Source organism: Pinus tabuliformis, chromosome 2_1, assembly GCF_031772625.1.
Source record: "Pinus tabuliformis cultivar Carrire ecotype Pingquan chromosome 2_1, CPIR1, whole genome shotgun sequence".
NCBI classification, from domain to species: Eukaryota; Viridiplantae; Streptophyta; class Pinopsida; order Pinales; family Pinaceae; genus Pinus; species Pinus tabuliformis.
In genome coordinates this window covers 394,871,620-394,895,567 of record NC_142299.1, presented here as the reverse complement: position 1 = coordinate 394,895,567, position 23,948 = coordinate 394,871,620, and positions in this window count along the sequence as shown.

Here is a 23,948-nt window from a genome sequence, read left to right as displayed (position 1 = left end):
CAGAGGAGACTATGGATGCAATTCTCAGGCATCAACTATCTACACTAGAATGGTGGACCAAGGCCATACAGACGATTTTATAAACAGGATGCCATTCAACAAATTTTGTTCATGGAAAATGCAAACTGTCATACACAGGACAATTAAAAGAATCAGCATACATTAAAGATAAAGGTTGAGCCAACTCAGCAGAAATTTCGGCCAACGAAGCAAGGTAGGAAGCTACAGGTGTCCAGGCCGAGAAGCTACAGCAGAGCAGCTCCAAAAGCGCATTTCTCAGCATTAATGCAGATCACTCCAACCGACTCAGTGGCCTCCAAAGGCCAAAATATCTTCTGACAAGCATAAAGATGCATTTACTTTGTATTCAATGATGTAATAACTTTCTGATCTAAATATCTTGAAAAGTTGGTGAAGATATTCATTTCTGAGATAACTTAGCACTCAGATATTTTGTAACGACCGATTGTATATATTTGCCCCTCGCACAAGCTTGCAGGGGTTGTTGTTGATTTCTCTTGAAGAATTTCTTAAGCTGTAATCCTTTCAGAGTTTAATAAAGAAAGTGATGGAATTTCTCAAAGTTCTGAAGTGTTGAATGCGTTCTGGTGTCTGTTGAAAACTGCAGGATTCCTGTGTACTTCACAATACAATAAGTTTCTGTAACTCTCTTTGTTATGTGCTTTAATATTTTACAATCCATATATGTTTCTAATTTCTAAGTGTTTAGCAACAAAGAAAAAGAATAACCTTCAGGACTTATTCATGCAATACCCTGAGTTCAATCTGTGTTGTTAATGAATGTTTTCTTCAGCTATAACCTTGATAAGTGTAATTCTTAATTGCTGCACTTTCAGAATATATCTTTCACATTGATCTTTGTTTCAGGAATTCAAGTTCGCTCCTGTGCAACATGTTTCACTTTCACATCACCAGCTTAATAGAGAATTCTTAATTTCTTTCTGTTGGCTGACCATGCCTCACCACTTAAGTTTAAATTTGTTTGTTTGAAATACACAATAGGCCCTGCAGTCTGAACATCATCACTCCAGCATTTCAAAGCATTTCACAGCTCTAGACTCCATTACCCAATGTTATACTACTCTCTGAACACTACATCTTAAGCCCTGAAAGAAGTCCTTCAACCAAAACATAAACCAAAACCTGAGAAAAATAGCTAGCCTAAAACACCATCAAAACAGAGACAAATCATAAAGAGAGAGCCCTCTCTGATTACAGTTTGGCTAGGAACTGTGATCCAAAGATTGGTTAGTGGTTACCCCGGCCGTATTCCCTTGGGAGTCATAGGGAACAACCTGGGTGTTAACATCATGTTCAAGAGCGACCTGCTGCCATAAAGTGGTTTACCCCTTTTTCCATTTTCCCCAGTCGTTGTTGACCAGTACCTCTTTATTTTTATCAAGCTTGAGGAGGATAACATATGCTTGTTGTATAATTCCACCCTTCGGGTGAATCCATTGATATGTGATATTTTAACAAGCTTAGCAAAGGTGAAACTTGGTCGTTTCATGATGGACAAGTTTGTTGCTATTTGATGTTTCAACGAATCTAATGACAATGATAACTCAGTCCTTTTCATGTTTAGAGAGTTTGAAAAGGGACAAAAAGAAAACTCCACAAGTTCTTTTTCGTATATTTATCTCTCAAGTCTAAAAAAGCGTAAAACAATACAAGAGAGAACCTATTGACCATGTTCAGTCAACGTATTCCTTTTTCGTAAATAATCTATCTCAGCCCGAAAAAGGGTTAAACTTATACTAAGTAGATGTCGTTTCCAATCCATTAATGAGCTAAAAAGGAAAAGCGCTCGGCAATCTTTTCATATTTCGAGAGTCTGAAAAGAGCTTAAAGAGGACTCCAATTTGAGGAACGAGTGGTGTCTAGGATAGCAACTGGTTTCGGTGATGTTGGAACTTCTCAAAACATGTTGATGTATGTGAAGGGGTTGGCTAATAAGACCACTCATTGCAACTGTTCCTCAAAAAGGGTAAAACAACCAAGTGCAAGTGTATGATCAGCCAAGCAGATAGTGACAATGGAAGGAAAGAACCAAGGCTCATCTAATGGAGTAGGCTGATAAAATGGCAATCACAAGGGTTAAAATGAAAATGGGTTCATTTTTACACAAGCTTGAACCATAGGGAGCTATGCTTGGATTTAGTTTCATGTTTACATAAGCTTGAAATGAAAAGCTATGCTTGGATTTGGTTTCATTTTTACACGAGCTTGAACCATGAAAAAACTATGCTTGAAATTGGTTTACATGCCCCCAGCATGATGACTCGATTCTAGGTGCATGCCCCCCAAGCTTCATTACATTCACCTAAGTAGACTACTCGTGGCTATGAGGTGGATGGAATGAAGGTTCATATACTAGATCAAGTGAAAGACTCGACTGGGATTTTACATGATCTAATCAAAGACTCGAAATGGAACTTTTCTCCAGGGGACCTTGTTTCGTTTTTTAATGAGCTTGACACAAGACAAGGAAATCTGCTCAGATTCCTTGTTTCATTTTTTAATGAGCTTGATACAAGACAAGGAACTATGCTCATGGGACCTATTTCATTTTTTAGTGAGATTGACACAGTAAAATAACTATCCTCATATTCCTTATTTCATTTTTTAATGAGGTTGACACAAGACTAGGAACTATACTCATCTTCCTTGTTTCATTTTTTAATGAGCTTGACACAAGACAAGGAACTATGCTCGTCTTCCTTGTTTCATTTTTTAACGAGGTTGACATAAGACAAAGAACTATCCTCATATTCCTTGTTCACGACCCATTAGAGGTCATGACTTCCAAGAGGTTCTCATCAGATGGGAGAACAATGCTCTGGAAGGGATACGTAGCAAGGAATCCATTAGAGAGATCTAGTTCCAATTCCCCCAGTACATTTTGCACAACATCATGGAATTGATCGTCAATTGATGTAGGCATGGAACGGGTTGCCACATAAATGACCTGTGGCAGAGAAGATACCATTGGTACAAAAGGAGCATTTAGGGAAGATGGTTGACTAGAATCCATATTTGGACCGGGAAATGAAAGCTGGTCAATGGTGACAATTATGTCTTCATGCGAGAAACACATCACTCAAAAGAGTGTTGAAACAATAGCTCCCATGTCATAAACATAGTCGCACCCAAGAAGTAAATTGTAATCTAAAGGGCCTGGGACTACCATCACATTGAGATAAACAGCTTGTCCTCCCAAATTAATAGGCAACTAAGGAAGGATCCCTAATGGTTGACTAGTCCTCTATTAAAAGCCAACAGATTCTAGGTAACAGGCACAAGTGGCGGAGAACCGAGCGCTTGCCAAGCAGTGGAGGAAAGGATACTCACATATGGACCTTCATCTATGATAGCGCCAGGTACAATCATATTACAAACCTGTACTATGATTTGGAAAGGCACATAAGAATGAAGATGACATCTTTCCAGTCGATTCCAATCAAAGGAAGTGACCAGACTACTTGGGGGGGCTACCATAGAAACGAGAGAATTATCCCCTTGAGTTACAAGAATGGGAGGATTTTCCTCCTGTCTTGATGGAACAAGAGGGTTGCTTCCAAGCTCATTGGAATCTCAAGAAATGAAAAGAACCTGAGTGGTATCATACTCACTCTCTACGGGAAAGCTACGATTAACTAAAGGTGAAATCGGGTCAACTGTTTCCTCAACCTGTGATTAGTCAGGTACAGAGTCATGGGATTCACATTTAGAGGGAGTGGGTTTGACTGACAGTTGATTTGGGTCAGTCACTTCATCAATTAGTGAAGGATTAAGGGAGATTCTCCTGTAACCAGATGGAATTCGCTGCAAAGAAGTAGGACAATTATCCAATACTTTTTTGGCTTCATCCAGATAGGGACAAAGATGAATGGGGTGATTCCCTTCACATAACCTACAAGGAAACTTAACTTTACCCTTCTTTCCATGAACTTACTACCACTAGTTGATGGTGTGTCACCAGCATGATCTCTAGAATTTGATGGCATAGGATGATGTGAACAACAAGACCATTCTTCTAAGATCTGAGGAATACCAAGACAATTTCGAAGAAGATGGTCTCCCGTGCAAAGTTTGCATGGATATCGAACTTTGTGAGGCTTATGGGATGGTTTCTCATCAGAAGTTGCATTTGAAGCAATGGTTTCTTGGTTTCCCCCCTGTTGAATTGGCTTCTTCTTCTTCTTCCCTTTCTTCTTCTTCTTAGCCAATGTTTCTAGTATCAATACTTTCACTAGGCGAAGAGGAAGAAGGGGAGGAAGAAACAACCGATGAAGAAGGCAAAGGGTCAACTTTGGGATCAACTAGAGGTTGATTTTGTCTAGTTGGAGTACTCGATTATGGAGAAATCATGACATTTTTAACCAAGGAGGTTCAAAACAACCATATTGGCAAGCCAATGGTAAATCCCGGAAGGGATAATGTAGCCATATAAGTAGCACCAATATTTCCAAAAGGAGGAAAAGGACTAGGATTCCCATCAAAAGGAATTCCTTGATCGGTGGACTCCAGATTTGTCACCATATGTCTCAACCTAAGATCAACTAAGGATTGAGTGTGAAGGATGTTATCCGTGGTAAATTAAGTTTATTTTAATCAAAATAACATAACAAAACAAAAGATGGATGATCTAGGGAAAAGGATTACCAAGAAACTGTGAACTGCATAATACCTCCTGCAAACCGAGAAGTACGAGCAGGCAATCTCCCCGAATGTTGTGTTCATTGTATCACAGTGTACAAGGAGACTGACTTGATTACCGAAGGATAGATAGAAACCTAGTGTTTTCCTCCCATATATACCCAAAAGTATGTGGAGGCCTAATCCATATTAGCGATGTCTAATGCAAAACCGCACAGTGAGAGCATTCCCATATACTTTACATACTGTAACACTGCCCTATATCCCAAAGGTACATGGATGAGCTACAATATACTCACGTTCATGGAATGAGGTATCACACTTGGAATGTATCACAGACAAGTTAGCAACAGTTGCTATGTTTTACGACACCGAAACATGTCTCTAGCCTAGAACCTCTAAATGTTTTGTGTTAGGTGACAATGCTCCATTAGGTTAATTGATGTTAATTTTAAGTTGATATTGATTAAGAATTTTCCTTTCAAGGTTCACCACGTGATGTATTTTCAATTCCTAGAATGCAACTAATATGATAAGCATCCTTTCATTCAATTTTGACAATGAAAAACCTTAGCTAATAGGGATAGAGCAATCAGATTTCTTTCAATCAAAGAGCAAAGAGCACAATCTAATGCAATTTCCCTAAACTATTCCTATGAGCACACACAAACTCTTTCAATGCACAATGCAAGTTTTTCTTTTCAATTCCCTTAATGTTGTGATGAACAAAAGGAAACTAATGCACATACAATCAATCAATCTTTTTGCAAGAACGAAGACTTTACAACAGTTCTGTTTCGAAAGAAAATAAGACTTTTACGACACTTTATTTTGAACAAATATTGATTGACTATAAACTAACTTTGACAATGAATTGATAGTGATAAAGAAATCATTTAAGAAACACTAAACAATCAAGAGAAAGTAGGGCTACAAAAGGAAACACAAATTGATTTCAAAGACACACACATCATTGACCTTTCAACAAGCAGAAACAAAAGGAAATTTGGAAAAAAAATCAACTCAAAGGAGGGATTTTTGTCCTAAGGAGGATCAGTGCAGCCTTGAATGGGAGACAGTGTGCTTTAGAGCATTGTCCTCAAGCCAAGGGTGCTCTGCAGCACTATGTCTCTAGACCAAGCCTGCGCTGGTGCCAGAGAAGCCATCCTAGGTGCTTACAAGCACAATTTTCACCAAAAAAACACTTCAAAAGGCTAAAAGAGGATCAATGGAAGCAAGTAAGGTCTACCAGAGTGTACTAAGATGAAGGTAAAATACCCAGAACAATGATTGTTCCCCAGTGGATTCGCCAATTTGTTATGAGGAATTTGGTATCTACGGTTAAATACTAATTCCCTAGGTAGGTAGCTATACCTAGAAAAACATATTTAAAGCGCTTATCTTTTTTCTATAAACGATAAATAAGACAAAGAAATCAAAGGACCTACTTGTTCTTTCTCTTTCCTTTTGTCTCCTTTCTTTGACTCCCATCGCTCCTTCTCGAACTTAAATCGCTCCAAAAGTACCTACAAGCATAAACAAAAGATAGATAACCAATCAAAGCACAAGATCTATCGAATACAAGTAAATGGAATCAGATACATTCACACATATAAACATCATATATCAAGATAAGCATATGGAAAAAGGTGTAAACAGTTTTATTAAGTAGAAGGAAGAATTACAACCATGAAGTTTGATCCATTGTCACTCTTCCAACTTGGGTTCCAACCAACATCACATCAATAGCACAGCACTTTGGCAGCATAGCACTACTCACTTACAATTTTAATTCTCACTTCAACAGTATCTCCTTACAAATTCTCAAATTCCAGCCCCTAATCACTTAGATGAGTGCTCAATTTATAGGTAGATGGAGGAGGTTTTGTCATAAATGAGGGTTTTGAATGGCCTTCCATACTTAGAGTTAGTTTCCATGGAGGAATGGATTAGAGGGTAGGAGGTTACTTAACTCATTCCTCATCCATTTTCGAGCTCATAGGAGGTGATAAGTGTGGGAATCTTCTAGATGACTCTAGAGGATAAGAATATTCCCAGAACCCTATGTGAATTTCACTCAATCTCACCCAGTGCAGGTCAAAGTGGGCCTAGGTGCTCTGCAAAGCACCCTGACATGGGCCTACCTGCACTGAAGCACACTTACCCTTGTCCAAGGCTATGTTGGTCCCTCAAGGAGGCAATTCTAGAGGGTTTCAAGTCAAGAACTCTCAAGGAAGGAGGCATTCAAAAGGGTGACTTGTCTAGGGCATGTAGCAACTAAATTAGGATTTGATGAGCCCTAATGGTCTTGATATGAATGATGGGAGTGATCTTCCCAAATGGATCTGTAACACCCTCCGACAATTCCAACTAATGATGCGGCCTTTCCAACTTTGCATGTGACAATTGTCTCCCTCTCCCGGCGGTTAAGTCTATTATTTGTTGCGGTGAAGGCTAACTACGGTCACCTGCGCAATGTCTACATATTGCAGTCCCACTGCAGTCTTCTCCACGTGATTAAGGTTTAGGTGCATGATTTGTATTGCATAGTTTTATATAATAAAATCTAAGAGTGGGTTTGTAGCAATGGTTTTAGTGCATAGGTTTATGCATTAGGTTCTAGCATTAGGGTTTTACACCATAGCTTTAGTGTTAGGTTTAGGCTTATTACATTGTGTTAGGTCCCCATTTAGGGTTGTCACCTTATTAAGAAAATAAGCCATTTACAACAAATTGTCACATTGTGACATCAACCAAAACCATAATAGAAACACCATGAAGACTTAAACCAACACCAGAGACTGACAAACACTGGTGATGTTGATGAAGTTGAAGATGACCTGAACTCTCCTGATACACTAGACTAACAAGATCCTCCTGGATCAATCCTATCCACTTGAAATCTTTTGTACCACAAAAGTTTGATTTAAGCAGATATCAGGTGAGGGTACAGTTCCCTCACTCTTCCGATCTCCATCCACCTTGCTTTGCTCGAATTCAAGCCCTTGAGTCCCACTTGAAGATATTCAACATCTCCACGCCTTGAATATTGGATCTTCCTATCCAAGATGGTATCTTACTACAACTCATTCATATACTAAGGTGTCAAATCATCAATGGTCAAAATCTGTGTATCTTCCTCGGGATCCATGATCATCAGTGGTTCATACAACTTCAGATTTTCCACATTTACAAATGAGTAAATTGTTACAGGGAAAAGTGTCTACACAGAACTGCTTATCCCACTAAGGTGTGGTAGCTAACTTAGAAACAAACAAAGTAAAGCTAATTTTGTTTTTCCTTTATGAAATATAGATGAGAGAAGAACAAATAAGACCAACCTCTGTCTTGCGCTTATCTCCTAGTTCGATTCCTCTCTCTCTTGATAGTCCTTCGCTACTTGCTCCCTTGTACACCAAGCTTCACAGAGTACGTGTAGGATCACAGTAGCATAACACTATACAAGAACATCGATCTATAATCATAAACAATCTAGGATCATATGTAAATTGACCATACAAATGCATAAAACGTAAATGACACAAGAGTATGGAGGAAAACTTGAATAGCTTTTATTGATAATCAAGAAAGAGCCAAGGGAGTTACAACTAGTTGTTCTGACCCAGCATCATACTCTCAGCAAGTAAGCCCTTCTTCACCTCATACAAAGCTTAGATCACCCAACACTATGATGTTGTCTAAAGAAACCAACAGCAATTCCTTACAAGATGCAAAATTCCAACCCTCAACCTCCTGATCTCTGGGATGAGAGATCTATATATAGATATTTGCAGAGGTGTGAGTCAGCTCTAGGTTTTTGATTAGTGTCTTCTCTCTAATAGTTCTTGCTTCCACTTGGAGATCTCATTGATATCTTACTCATCCTTGGGCGAATCTGAGAGGCAAGTGTCACAGGAGAAGTTTCTGGAAGATTCCATGATCATCCACCTCGCAAACTGTCTCCGCCACTTGTATTTTCTCGTCCATCGCACCCCATAGAAGGGATTTTTGAAATGCAACACACTTCCCGTGTGTACAAGGTGAGATGAATCGCACCCTGGCCATGGAGTAAGTGAAATGATCCAGTTTTGAGCACTTCTGAGTAGTTTTTCATGGAGAACTTCTGGGAGAAGTTGTAATCAGTTGACCTTGTCCTTTTAGAGGTTGGAACAACACCTTTAATGACTTAGGAGCCCTTGGTTTATGGACATTTATGCTTGGGGTTGCAGTGCCCAAAAATGTCTATAACAGTTGCCCCCTAAAGCAAGAGGTCGTTAATATTTTTGATGTCAGGTGAAATGATTTATCATGAGGATCCAAAGTTCTTTCAAGCTGGAAGGAGACCAATAATAAGATACAATACAATACATTATCTTCATAATATTTTCATGATCTAGTTGAGGCGGACATTCCCATGTTCAGCTTTATAAATTCATTTTCATGTACATAGGACAGGCAATCGTCTGAGTGTAGACTGATGATTCTGGTAGAGCCATCATCCCTTTGATTGGATGATTATTCGTGCAGCAATTATGTACATTTGATGTCCATGAATATATATCGCAACCCAGATGGATGAAACTAGATCCAGAGTCTTCAATCTCGTTCGATCTTCACTCGAAGTACAAGTCTATATGTGAGAGATGTTCTGGAGTCGAACATGGAAAGACATCGCCTGATTACCAGCCAATGATGTAAGCTATTAACAGGTGTGAGAGGAATCACCAATAATGATAATGACCCTCAAGGTACTGCAGTACAATTCACGTGGTGTGAATAAAGGACTTGGCGTCGAACACCATGCAAAATCTTTCGGTCGAAGGCCATTGATGTAAACCTGTCACCGGAAGTGAGAAACTTGCCATTGAGGCATGCAAGCTTCAAAGTACTAAGCGGGGTGTTCCTAGATCGACTTCTTGGATAATGAGCTGATGTCGACAAGAAGCGATCCGTCACAGGAGGGCCTTAATGAATCCCACATCAATGACACGAAACGGAGCAAATGATTTTAATGGAGGTGAAAACAATCTGATGACATATGGTTCAGGGTGGCGGTCATGAAAGAATGGAGTGTAAATGTATTGTAGCAGGTGAGACACAGGTGAATTCTCTGAATGACTTCTCTTGAACATATTGGCGACACTGACGTGATGGATTGGTAGCATTAACCCCAAATGTGGATGGTGTGATGGGACCATGGCGATGTGACCGGTGAATGAAACAACCCAACCCGACTTAGATGTGGAGTGAAAGTGTCATGTTCAAGAGCGACTTGCTACCAACAAAGTTTCTTCAAGTTTTCTTCCCAATTTTTCCCCAGTCATTGCTGACCAGTACCTCTTTATTTTTGTCAAGATTGAGGAGGATAACATATTCTTGTTCTATAATTTTCCCTTCGAGCAAACCCATCGCTATGTTTTAACGAGCCTAGCGATAGTGAAACTCGTTCTTGTCTGCTATGGACAAGTTTGTCGCTATTAAGTTTTAACGAGTTTAACGACAAAGATAACTCGGTCCTTTTCAATTTTAGAGAGTCTGAAAAGGGATGTAAAGGAAACTCCAAAATTCCTTTTTCGTCATCTAATCCCTTAAGTCCGAAAAAGTATAAAACAATACAGAAGGGATGAATTTTCGATACTTTTAACGAGCCGAACAAAACAAGCGCTCGATCTTTTTGTGTAATAATCCCTCAGGTCAAAAAAAGATTAAAATCTAAAGGAGGGATAGCACTTCCAGTCCCTTTAACGAGCTGGAGAGGCCAATGGCTCGGCAATCTTTTCATATTTTACGAGTCAATTGAAAAGAGCTTAAAGGAGACTCGTCTTTTGAGGAACGAGTGATGAAAATGGGTAGCAGCTAATTCCAGGTAAGGTTTGGAATTTTCCAATCACAGCAGTGTTACAAGGATGGCTAGTGGGATCACTCTTCGCAGTTGTTCCTCAAAAGGGGTAAACAATCAAATGCATGTGAATGATCGGCCAATACAGAGTGGAGGTGATGATGAGAACACGACCAAGGCTTTAAAGGCTGAAGTACTACATTCACGATGGTTATTTACCAGGAAATAGTTCATTTTTTAATGAGCTTAAACGCGGGGAGAAAAAATTTCTCATGACTTATGTTTATTTTTTAACGAGCTTGAACTATGTGCTAAAACTGCTCGATTAATCCAATCGTATAATAAGAATGTCCCATTTAAAAACGACAATTTTTAGAGTTTTTCCCCACATCCTTTCTTTATGCAAGTTAGGAAATGACCAATCCTACGAGTTTAAAGGGTTAGAGGACCTACAAATTTAAAAAATAAATAGTCGCTCTTCGCTTGCACACCAAAAGGTTTGCATGCCCCTAGGTATAAAACAGAGTTTCAAGGTCACCTTTCAAATCTCCAACAAAACATTTGTTTTATCAGGAAAGGTCTACCTCTTTCAGGTTACCAAAGATTGTTCTATTCACAGCACAAACAAAACACTTCTTCGGCGATGTCTACCGAAATAGACAAAGGTGAGACAATCCACTCACATAACTTTGACGAGAGAATCTTATTCCAGTCTAACCCCCTCTTCCAATCACGGATAGGAGTACAATCCAGTCATATATCTCTCGCGGAAACTGTGGGTGCATGCCCCGTGGGTTTCAGTCATGTCCCCCGAATCACTCGCGCTCATCAGGTGGACGGACTGGAGATTGATGAGACATTCCTTGTGTGAAAAGACCATTCAGGGATGGCATATGACTATTTTCTCTATGTGATCCGGGAAATGAAAGCTGGTCTACGAGCTTGACCATTCTTCCTTCGTGCGGAAAACACATTACTCTAAAGAGTGATGAGACAATGGCTCCCACGCAATAAATATAGTCTCATCCAAGGAGTAGATTATAATCCAAGGGTCCTTGAACTAGCATTACGTTCATGTGAACGGTTTTCCCTCTCAATGTTATGGGCACATTGGGAAGGATCCCTAACGGTCGACTAGTTCCTTTGTCAAAGCCTGTTAGATTTCTCATCTTAGGCAAAAGCGATGGTGAACCAAGTGCTTTACAAGCAGTCGAGGAAAGGATACTCACAGAAGCCCCTTCATCTATGATGGTACCAGCCATAACCATTCTATATATTTGAGAAATAATTCGGAACGGTACACTAGCCGGTAAACGGGGTCTGCCTAGTTGATTCTAGTTGAAAGAAACAACTAGGTTGCTTGGAGGTGGGACCGAATAGACGGTCGGGTACGACTTTGACAAACTTCCTTCCTGCGGTAAAGGAATGGGTAAATTTCCCCCATGTTCATCAGAGTCTGTGCTTACGAAAAGAATTTGGACGGTGTCACCCTTATTCTCTTCTGTGACTGTATCATCTAAAGATGGAACCTCTGAAGGCAAGATCGGGTCAATTGCCGCCTCGACCTTTTGACTTTCGTCTGGTATGGGTTCAAATGGTTTTTCTTCAATGATAGATGCTTCGGCTGACCACCTGGGCAGGTCAGCCAGATTTTCAACTAGTGATAGACTTGGCAAGAGCTTTTTATATCCAGGAGGAAGTCGTAATGGTAAAATCGGACGATCGTCCAAAACTCTTTTAGCCTCATCTAAGAAGGGACAATGGTGGATGGCATGATCGCGTTCGCATAGTTTACAATGAAATCTATATTTTCCTTTTTGTCCTGGGGCTTCACTTTCACTAGTCGACGGTGTGTTTTCAACATGATCATCAGAGGTTGACGACACCGGGTTGTGCAAACAAGGAGAACAGTCCCTTAAGATCCGAGGGATACAGGGACAATCTCGATGATAGTGGCCTCCTTTGCAAATGACACATGGTGATTTAGGCCTGGTCGGTGCAGTGTGTGGATTTTCGCTAGATGATGTTTGGTTGCCCCCTTTTGCTTTTGGATCCTTCTTCTTCTCTTTCTTCTTCTTTTCCTTCTTCTTCTCAGGTACTTGACTTTTGGCTTTACCAGCCCCATCAAGTGAAGAGGAAGGAGGAGAGGAAGAATTGGAGGAAGTAGAAGGTTGGTGGGTAACTCTGGAATCGTCTAGTTGCTGACTCGATTGTTCAGGAATTGCGGTGTTCTGAACGACAGAGGTTGAGAAGAGCCATACGGGCAAGCCAATTGTCAATCCTGGAAGCGACAATGTGGCCATATGGGGTGCACCAACATCTCCCCAAGAGGAGAAAGGACTAATATTTCCTCCAAGGGGAATTCCTTGGTTGGTGGATTCCATTTTCTCAACCTAATATCAACGTAGGAAAGGGTGATGATTATTCCGTTTAAAATAAATTTTAGACGCTTTGACACAACTTGTTTTTTCAATTTTTAAGAGTCGAGAAAAAACAAAAGATGACTCTAGTCGCCTTCGATTTTTAATGAGCCTGAAGTGACAAGTGCTCAAATGGACCTTTTCCGTTAAGGAGTCTGAAAAGGAACGAAAGAGACTGCTCTGGAAATCTAGGTAGAGGGATTACCAAACCAATCGCAAAACTGTAGAATACTTTTTACATATTCCCGAATGTTGTGTTCAGTGCATTACAATCGATAGGGCGGCAGACACGGCTTCCTATGGATAAAGGATTAAGCCTATTGTGGTCTCCCAAAATATACTCGAAGGTACGTGGGAGCACAAGAAATTTGCCTTTCAGGTTCACCGCGAGATGTAGATGTACAATTCCTAAAATGCAATCTAAGATGATAAACAGTCTTTTATCTTCTTTGTGCAATGAAAATCCTAGCTACTAAGGAAAGAGAGACAGTATTCTTTCACAAAGAGCAAAGAGCACACACTAAATGCACTGTCCTAAATCAAACCAATCAAACAGTCTAAATGCAAATGCACATGCATGTATTTGTTTTTGGCTTTCTTAGTATGTGAATGGTAAAAAGAAAGCTAATGCGCAAATCTGAATTACTTTTCAAGCAAAAATTACTAACAAGTTTCTTTTCAAAATCAAGATGGAGACAATCACAACACTTTACGATTTGGAAATGAATACTTGCTTTCGACACTAGAAAAACTACAAATTCAGACCAAATACAATAGTAACCGGGTAATTGACTATCAATAGCAACCAAACTCTTTCCTATGACTGAAAACGACACTTTCGACACTTTCAAATCAAGGGACGACAGTACAATTACGTTACTTTTTGCAAATGAGAACTGAAAATGACTCAACAAATACACAAAAACATTTACAGTTCTTCTGCACAATGGAGGTGGAATAACAACAAGGAAAAGGGGTTTCAAATAGAGATATACTAATTACAGGCAGCGAAATTCATCACAGAAACCAAAACAAAATAATGACTAGTCTGATCAGTACACCTGTAACACAGTGAACTTGAAATGCAGCGCACCTACTACACTCGGGAAGTGCGCTGAATTTCAGATTCGCAGAACAGAACCTGTGCTGGGCCTGAGACGAGACTTTGCTTGGGTTCCGGGTCACAGTTTGCAGTTTAGTTCATGGGTTTTGGCTGAGCAAATGGTAATCAGTAATGCAACAATCAGGGGTAGATCTAAGGAGGTTCTAAGAGCTACCACGAGGGAAATTAGAGAGTTTTTGAATCAGTTGTTTAAGTCATAAACAAATCCTGGAGATTGACTGAAGCGGCATTTATCTACTTTGCATTTGCATAGAAAATGCAGTTCGAAAGCTACCTGGGTCGACTTCAGGCTCCGTCTATAAGTTTATAAAATAAACAACAAGGAAGATAAACAAACAACCTAATTCGTCCCCAGTGGAGTCGCCATTTTGTTACAGGGAAAAGTGTCTACACAGAACTGCTTATCCCACTAAGGTGTGGTATCTACCTTAGAAAGAAACAAATTAAAGCTACTTTCATTTTTCCTTTATGAAATATAGATGACAGAAGAACAAAGAAGACCAACCTCTGTCTTGCGCTTATCTCCTAGTTCTATTCCTCTCTCTCTTGATAGTCTTTCGATACTTGCTCCCTTGTACACCCAGCTTCATAGAGTACCTGTAGGATCACAGTAGCATAACACTATACAAGAACATTGATCTATAATCATAAACAATCTAGGATCAGATGTAAATTGACCATACAAATGCATAAAACATAAATGACACAAGAGTATGGAGGAAAACTTGAATAGCTTTTATTGATAATCAAGAAAGAGCCAAGGGAGTTACAACCAGTTGTTCTGACCCAGCATCATCCTCTCAGCAAGTAAGCCCTTCTTCACCTCATACAAAGCTTAGATCACCCAACACTATGATGTTGTCTCAAGAAACCAACAGCAATTCCTTACAAGATGCAAAATTCCAGCCATCAACCTCCTGATCTCTGGGATGAGAGATCTATATATAGATATTTGCAGAGGTGTGAGTCAGCTCTGGGTTTTTGATTAGTGTCTTCTCTCTAATAGTTCTTGCTTCCACTTGGAGATCTCATTGATCTCTTACTCATCCTTGGGCGAATCTGAGAGGCAAGTGTCACAGGAGAAGTTTCTGGAAGATTCCATGATCATCCACCTCGCAAACTGTCTCCGCCACTTGTCTTTTCTCGTCCATCGCACCCCATAGAAGGGCTTTTTGAAATGCAATGCACTTCTCGTGTGTACAAGGTGAGATGAATCGCACCCTAGCCATGGAGCAAGTGAAATGATCCAGTTTTGCGCAGTTCTGAGTAGTTTTTCATGGAGAACTTCTGGGAGAAGTTGTAATCAGTTGACCTTGTCCTTTTAGGGGTTGGAAAAACACCTTTAGGGACTTAGGAGCCCTTGGTTTATGGACATTTATGCTTGGGGTTGCAATGCCCAAAAATTTCTATAACAGTTGCCCCCTAAAGCATGAGGTCGTTAATCTTTTTGATGTCAGGTGAAATGCTTTATCATGAGGATCCGAAGTTCTTTCAAGCTAGAAGGAGACCTGTAATAAGATACAATACAATACATTATCTTCATAATATTTTCATGATCTAGTTGAGGCGGGCATTCCCATGTTCAGCTTTATAAATTCATTTTCATGTACATAGGACAAACAATCGTCTAAGTGTAGACTGATGATTCTGGTAGAGCCATCATCCCTTTGATTGGATGATTATCTATGCAGCAATTATGTACATTTGATGTCTTTATTTCCCTGAATATATATCGCAGCCCGAATGGATGAAAATAGATCCGGGGTCTTCAATCTTGTTCGATCTTCACTCGAAGTACAAGTCTATCCATGTGAGAGATGTTCTGGAGTCGAACATGGACAGACATCGCCTGATTACCAGCCAATGATGTAAGCTATTAACAAGCGCAAGAGGAATCACCGATAATGATAATGACCCTCAAGGTACTGCAGTACAATTCACGTGGTGTGAATAAAGGACTTGGCATCGAACACCATGCAAAATCTTTCGGTCGAAGGCCATTGATGTAAACCTGTCGCCGGAAGTGAGAAACTTGCCATTGAGGCATGCAAGCTTCAAAGTACTAAGCGGGGTGTTCCTAGATCGACTTCTTGGATAATGAGCTGATGTTGACAAGAAGCGATCCGTCACAGGAGGGCCTTAATGAATCCCACATCAATGACACGGAACGGAGCAAATGATTTTAATGGAGGTGAAAACAATCTGATGACATAAGGTTCAGGGTGGTGCTCATGAAAGAATGGAGTGTAAATGTATTGTAGCGGGTGAGACACAGGTGAATTCTCTGAATGACTTCTCTTGAACATATCGGCGACACTGACGTGATGGATTGGTGGCATTAACCCCAAATGTGGATGGTGTGATGGGACCATGGCGATGTGACCGGTGAATGAAATAACCCAACCTGACTTGGATGCGGAGTGAAAGTGTCATGTTCAAGAGCGACTTGCTACCAAAAAAGTTTCTTCAAGTTTTCTTCCCAATTTTTCCCCAGTCATTGCTGACCAGTACCTCTTTATTTTTGTCAAGATTGAGGAGGATAACATATTCTTGTTCTATAATTTTCCCTTCGGGCAAACCCATCGCTATGTTTTAACGAGCCTAGCGATAGTGAAACTCGTTCTTGTCTGAAATGGACAAGTTTGTCATTATTAAGTTTTAACGAGTTTAACGACAAAGAGAACTCGGTCCTTTTCAATTTTAGAGAGTTTGAAAAGGGACGTAAAGGAAACTCCAAAATTCCTTTTTTGTCATCTAATCCCTTAAGTCCGAAAAAGTATAAAACAATACAGAAGGGATGAATTTTCGATACTTTTAACGAGCCGAACAAAACAAGCGCTCTATCTTTTTGTGTAATAATCCCTCAGGTCCAAAAAGATTAAAATCTAAAGGAGGGATAGCACTTCCGGTCCCTTTAACAAGCTGGAGAGGCCAATGGCTCGGAAATCTTTTCATATTTTACGAGTCAATTGAAAAGAGCTTAAAGGAGACTCATCTTTTGAGGAACGAGTGATAAAAATGGGTAGCAGCTAATTCCAGGTAAGGTTTGGAATTTTCCAATCACGGCAGTGTTACAAGGATGGCTAGTGGGATCACTCTTCAGAGCTGTTCCTCAAAAGGGGTAAACAATCAAATGGAGGTGAATGATCGGCCAATACAGAGTGGAGGTGATGATGAGAACACGACCAAGGCTTTAAAGGCTGAAGTACTACATTCATGATGGTTATTTACCGGGAAATAGTTCATTTTTTAATGAGCTTAAACGCCGGGAGAAAAATTTTCTCATGACTTATGTTTATTTTTTAATGAGCTTGAACTATGTGCTAAAACTGCTCGATTAATCCAGTCATATAATAAGAATGTCCCATTTAAAAACGGCAATTTTTAGAGTTTTTTCCCACATCAATTCTTTATGCAAGTTAGGAAACGACCAATCCTACGATTTTAAAGGGTTAGAGGACCTACAAATTTAAAAAATAAATAGTCGCTCTTCGCTTGCACGCCAAAAGGTTTGCATGCCCCCAGGTATAAAATAGAGTTTCAAGGTCACCTTTCAAATCTCCAACAAAACATGTGTTTTATCAGGAAAGGTCTACCTCTTTCAGGTTACCAAAGATTGTTCTATTCACAGCGCAAACAAAACACTTCTTCGTCGATGTCTACCGAAATATACAAAGGTGAGACAATCCACTCACATAAATTTGACGAGAGAATATTATTCCAGTCTAACCCCCTCTTCCAATCACGGACGGGAGTACAGTCCAGTCATATATCTCTCGCGGAAACCTACCCTATACCCGAAGTTTTCCTGCCGAAGTAGACCAGGGTGCATGCCCCTTGGGTTTCAGTCATGTCCCCTAAATCACTCGCGCTCATCAGGTGGACGGACTAGAGATTGATGAGACATTCCTTGTGTGAAAAGACCATTCAGGGATGGCATATGACTATTTGCTCTGTGTGATCCGGGAAATGAAAGCTGGTCTACGAGCTTGACCATTCTTCCTTCGTGCGGAAAACACATTACTCTAAAGAGTGATGAGACAATGGCTCCCATGCAATAAATATAGTCTCGTCCAAGGAGTAGATTATAATCCAGGGGTCCTTGAACTACCATTACGTTCATGTGAACGGTTTTCCCTCTCAATGTTATGGGCACATTGGGAAGGATCCCTAACGGTCGACTGGTTCCTTTGTCAAAGCCTGTTAGATTTCTCATCTCAGGCAAAAGCGATGGTGAACCAAGCGCTTTCCAAGCAGTCGAGGAAAGGATACTCACAGAAGCCCCTTCATCTATGATGGTACCAGCCATAACCATTCTATATATTTGAGCAATAATTCGGAATGGTACACTAGCCGGTAAACGGGGTCTGCCTAGTTGATTCCAGTTGAAAGAAACAACTAGGTTTCTTGGAGGTGGGACCGAATAGACGGCCGGGTACGACTCTGACAAACTTCCTTCCTGCGGTAAAGGAATGGGTAAATTTCCCCCATGTTCTTCGGAGTCTGTGCTTACGAAAAGAATTTGGACGGTGTCACCCTTATTCTCTTCTGTGACTGTATCATCTAAAGATGGAAACTCTGAAGGCAAGACCAGGTCAACTGTCACCTCGACCTTTTGACTTTCATCTGGTATGTGTTCAGATGGTTTGTCTTCAATGATAGATGCTTCGGCTAACCACCTGGGCAGGTCAGCCAGATTTTCAACTAGTGACGGACTTGGCAAGAGCTTTTTATATCCAGGAGGAAGTCGTAACGGTAAAACCAGACGATCGTCCAAAACTCTTTTAGCCTCGTCTAAGAAGGGACAATGGTGGACGGCATGATCGCCTTCGCACAGTTTACAAGGAAATCTATATTTTCCTTTTTGTCCTGGGGCTTCACTTTCACTAGTCGACGGTGTGTTTTCAACATGATCATCAGAGGTTGACGACACCGGGTTGTGCAAACGAGGAGACCAGTCCCTTAAGATCCAAGGTATACAGGGACAATCTCGATGATAGTGGCCTCCTTTGCAAATGACACATGGCGATTTAGGCATGGTCGGTGCAGTGTGTGGATTTTCGCTAGATGATGTTTGGTTGCCCCCTTTCGCTTTTGGCTCCTTCTTCTTCTTCTCTTTCTTCTTATTTTCCTTCTTCTTCTCAGGTACTTGACTTTTGGCTTTACCAGCCCCATCAAGTGAAGAGGAAGGAGGAGAGGAAGAATTGGAGGAAGTAGAAGGTTGGTGGGTAACTCTGGAATCGTCTAGTTGCTGAATCAATTGTTCAGGAATTGCGGTGTTCTGAACGACAGAGGTTGAGAAGAGCCATACGGGCAAGCCGATTGTCAATCCTGGAAGCGACAATGTGGCCATATGGGGTGCACCAACATCTCCCCAAGAGGAGAAAGGACTAGGATTTCCTCCAAGGGGAATTCCTTGGTTGGTGGATTCCATTTTCTCAACCTAAGATCAACGTAGGAAAGGGTGATGATTATTCCATTTAAAATAAATTTTAGACGCTTTGACACAACTTGTTTTTTTCAATTTTTAAGAGTCGAGAAAAAACAAAAGATGACTCTATTCACCTTCGATTTTTAATGAGCCTGAAGTGACAAGTGCTCAAATGGACCTTTTCCGTTAAGGAGTCTGAAAAGGAACGAAAGGGACTGCTCTGGAAATCTAGGTAGAGGGATTACCAAACCAATCGCAAAACTGTAGAATACTTTTTACGGTACGGCAGTCAATATTCCCGAATGTTGTGTTCAGTGCATTGCAATCGATAGGGCGGCAGACATGGCTTCCTATGGATAAAGGATTAAGCCTATTGTGGTCTCCCAAAATATACTCGACGGTACGTGGGAGCACAAGAAATTTGTCTTTCAGGTTCACCGCGAGATGTAGATGTACAATTCCTAAAATGCAATCTAAGATGATAAACAGTCTTTTATCTTCTTTTTGCAATGAAAATCCTAGCTACTAAGGAAAGAGAGACAGTATTCTTTCACAAAGAGCAAAGAGCACACACTAAATGCATTGTCCTAAATCAAACCAATTAAACAGTCTAAATGCAAATGCACATGCATGTATTTGTTTTCAGCTTTCTTAGTATGTGAATGGTAAAAAGAAAGCTAATGCGCAAATCTGAATTACTTTTCAAGCAACAATTACTAACAAGTTTCTTTTCAAAATCAAGATGGAGACAATCACAACGCTTTACGATTTGGAAATGAATACTTGCTTTCGACACTAGAAAAACTACAAAATTAGACCAAATACAATAGTAACAGGGTAATCGACTATCAATAGCAACCAAACTCTTTCCTATGACTGAAAACGACACTTGCGACACTTTCAAATCAAGGGACGACAGTACAATTATGTTACTTTTTGCAAAGGAGAACTGAAAATGACTCAACAAATACACAAAAACATTTACAGTTCTTTTGCACAATGGAGGCGGAATAACAGCAAGGAAAAGGGGTTTCAAACAGAGATATAATGATTACAGGAAGCGAAATTCATCACAGAAACCAAAACAGAACAATGCCTAGTCTAATCAGTGCACCTGTAACACAGTGAACTTGAAATGCAGCGCACCTACTACACTCGGGAAGTGCGCTAAATTTTAGATTCACAGAACAGAACCTGCGCTAGGCCAGAGACGAGACTTTGCTTGGGTTCCGGGTCACAGTTTGCAGTTCAGTTCATGGGTTTTGGCTGAGCAAATGGTAATCAGTAATGCAACAATCAAGGGTAGATCTAAGGAGGTTCTAAGAGCTACCACGAGGGCAATTAGAGATTTTTGAATCAGTTGTTTAAGTCATAAACAAATCCTGGAGATTGACTGAAGCGGCATTTATCTACTTTGCATTTGCATAGCAAATGCAGTTTGAAAGCTACCTAGCTCGACTTCAGGCTCCGTCTGTAAGTTTATAAAATAAACAACAAGGAAGATAAACAAACAACCTAATTCGTCCCCAGTGGAGTCGCGATATTGTTACAGGGAAAAGTGTCTACACAGAACTGCTTATCCCACTAAGGTGTGGTAGCTACCTTAGAAAGAAACAAATTAAAGCTACTTTCATTTTTCCTTTATGAAATATAGATGACAGAAGAACAAAGAAGACCAACCTCTGTCGTGCGCTTATCTCCTAGTTCGATTCCTCTCTCTCTTGATAGTCTTTCGCTACTTGCTCCCTTGTACACCCAGCTTCACAGAGTACCTATAGGATCACAGTAGCATAACACTATACAAGAACATTGATCTATAATCATAAACAATCTAGGATCAGATGTAAATTGACCATACAAATGCATAAAACATAAATGACACAAGAGTATGGAGGAAAACTTGAATAGCTTTTATTGATAATCAAGAAAGAGCCAAGGGAGTTACAACCAGTTGTTCTGACCTAGCATCATCCTCTCAGCAAGTAAGCCCTTCTTCGCCTCATACAAAGCTTAGATCACCCAACACTATGATGTTGTCTCAAGAAACCAACAACAATTCCTTAGAAGATGCAAAATTCCAGCCCTCAACCTCCTGATCTCTGGGATGAGAGATCTATATATAGATATTTGCAGAGGTGTGAGTCAGCTCTGGGTTTTTTATTAGTGTCTTCTCTCTAATAGTTCTTGCTTCCACTTGGAGATCTCATTGATCTCTTACTCATACTTGGGCGAATCTGAGAGGCAAGTGTCACAGGAGAAGTTTCTGGAAGATTCCATGATCAACCACCTCGCAAACTGTCTCCGCCACTTGTCTTTTCTAGTCCATCACACCCCATAGAAGGTCTTTTTGAAATGCAACGCACTTCCCGTGTGTACAAAGTGAGATGAATCGCACCCTGGCCATGGAGCAAGTGAAATGATCCAGTTTTGAGCAGTTCTGAGTAGTTTTTCATGGAGAACTTCTGGGAGAAGTTGTAATCAGTTGACCTTGTCCTTTTAGGGGTTGGAACAACACCTTTAGGGACTTAGGAGCCCTTGGTTTATGGACATTTATGCTTGGGGTTGCAGTGCCCAAAAATGTCTATAACATAAATACACATGTAAGGAGGTAAATTTAATCGAAATGTATTATTTCTAATCTTTTCCACAATCTTGAAAGGGCCATACCTAATAGGTTTCAGTTTCTTACCTTCTCCATTCAACCTATCTTTACTGATATACAACCATACCTGATCATCGACCTAAAAATGATGATCGACTCGATGCTTGTCATGGTGCATTTTGTACTTGGCCTGACTCTTCTCTAACTGATCTTGCACTTCTTCATGTATCTGTTGTATCCATTGAATGAACCTGACTACTTTGTTTGCATCATCATGTTCACCCACTTTATCCTCTTCACCAAACATGAAATCCATTGGTGACTTTGTTAGATACCCAAAACATGTTTTGAATGGCGATCGATTAGTTGAAGAATGTAAGGCTCGATTGTAAGCATTTTGCACATAAGGTGAATATTCATCCCACAACCTAGGACTTTTACTGTAGTAACCTCGGAGAATATGTATGACTATCATGTTCACCACTTCTGTTTGTCCGTTGGTCTGTGGATGAAAATTTGTGCTCTTCTTCATCTTTGTGTCCAGGAGTCCCCACAAAGTGGACCAGAAATCTCCTACAAAATAAGTGTCTTGATCAGAAATAATGGAAGTAAGTAACCCAAAATGAACCCATACCTATTTGAAGAAGATCTTTGCAATCTGTTCAATAGTCACTTGATTTTTGCAAGGAACAAGAATGCACATCTTGCTGAATTTGTCAACCACAACATACATGTAATCATGCCCTCTCCTTGACATAGGAATTACTCCAACAAAATCCATGGAAATGTTGTCCCATGGTCACAAAGGAACTGGAAGTGACATGCACAAACCGATCTTTCGATTGCTTGGTTTGTAGGTCAAACATATCACACATCCTTTAATGTACTTAACAATTGTTTCATACATGTGAGGCCAGTAACAATACCTTTGAATTTGTGCCATTGTTTTGCTTACTCCAAAATGTCCTGAAATGCGAGAAGAATGTGCTTCCTGAATGACATGCGCTCTTTCTGTCTGTGGTATGCACAACTTACCTAGATGATATAACAACCTGTCATGAATATGATAATTGATTTCTTCCACCTGAGCACCATGAGTTAGTGATTCATAAATATCTTTGAAATCAACATCTGTACTATATTTTTCTATATAACTTTCATGTTTTAAAGAACTATTCTGCAGCACTACTGAAGCATTCAAAGATGGTCTAGACAACATATCAGCTACTTTGTTTGTGACACCTTTCTTGTACTTAATTACTAAGTGAAATTGCTAAAGAAATCCCATCCATCTATAATGACGAGATTGTTGCAACTTAGTTTGAGACTGAAGGTACTGAAGCGACTGATGATCTGTGTGAATCATTGTTTCCTTACCCATTAAATAATGTTTCCATTTCTTAACACTTTCAACCAAAGCAAATAGTTCTTTATCATATGTTGGATAATTCATTACTGCCTTAGAAAAAGTTTCAAAATGAAAACAAATTGGTTTCCTTTTTTGAAGTAAGACTACACCCATTACATAACCACTAACATTTGTTTCAATTTTGAATGGTTGTTGAAGATCTAGTAAATCTAAGATTGGTGCTGTGAAAATTTTCTGCTTAATTGTATCAAAATATTTTTTTTGTTTTTCTCCCCACTAAAAGGGAACTATAGACCTTTTTAAATCATGTAACTATGATGCACTCAAAGAAAACTGAGCATTAAATTTCCTCCAATACTGAATTGCACCTATAAAACTTCTAACTTCAGTCACATTTTGTGGTCTTGGCCACTTAACAATCACATTGATTTTAGCTAGATCTATTTTCAAACTTCCACATCCAACTATGTAGCCAAGATAATTC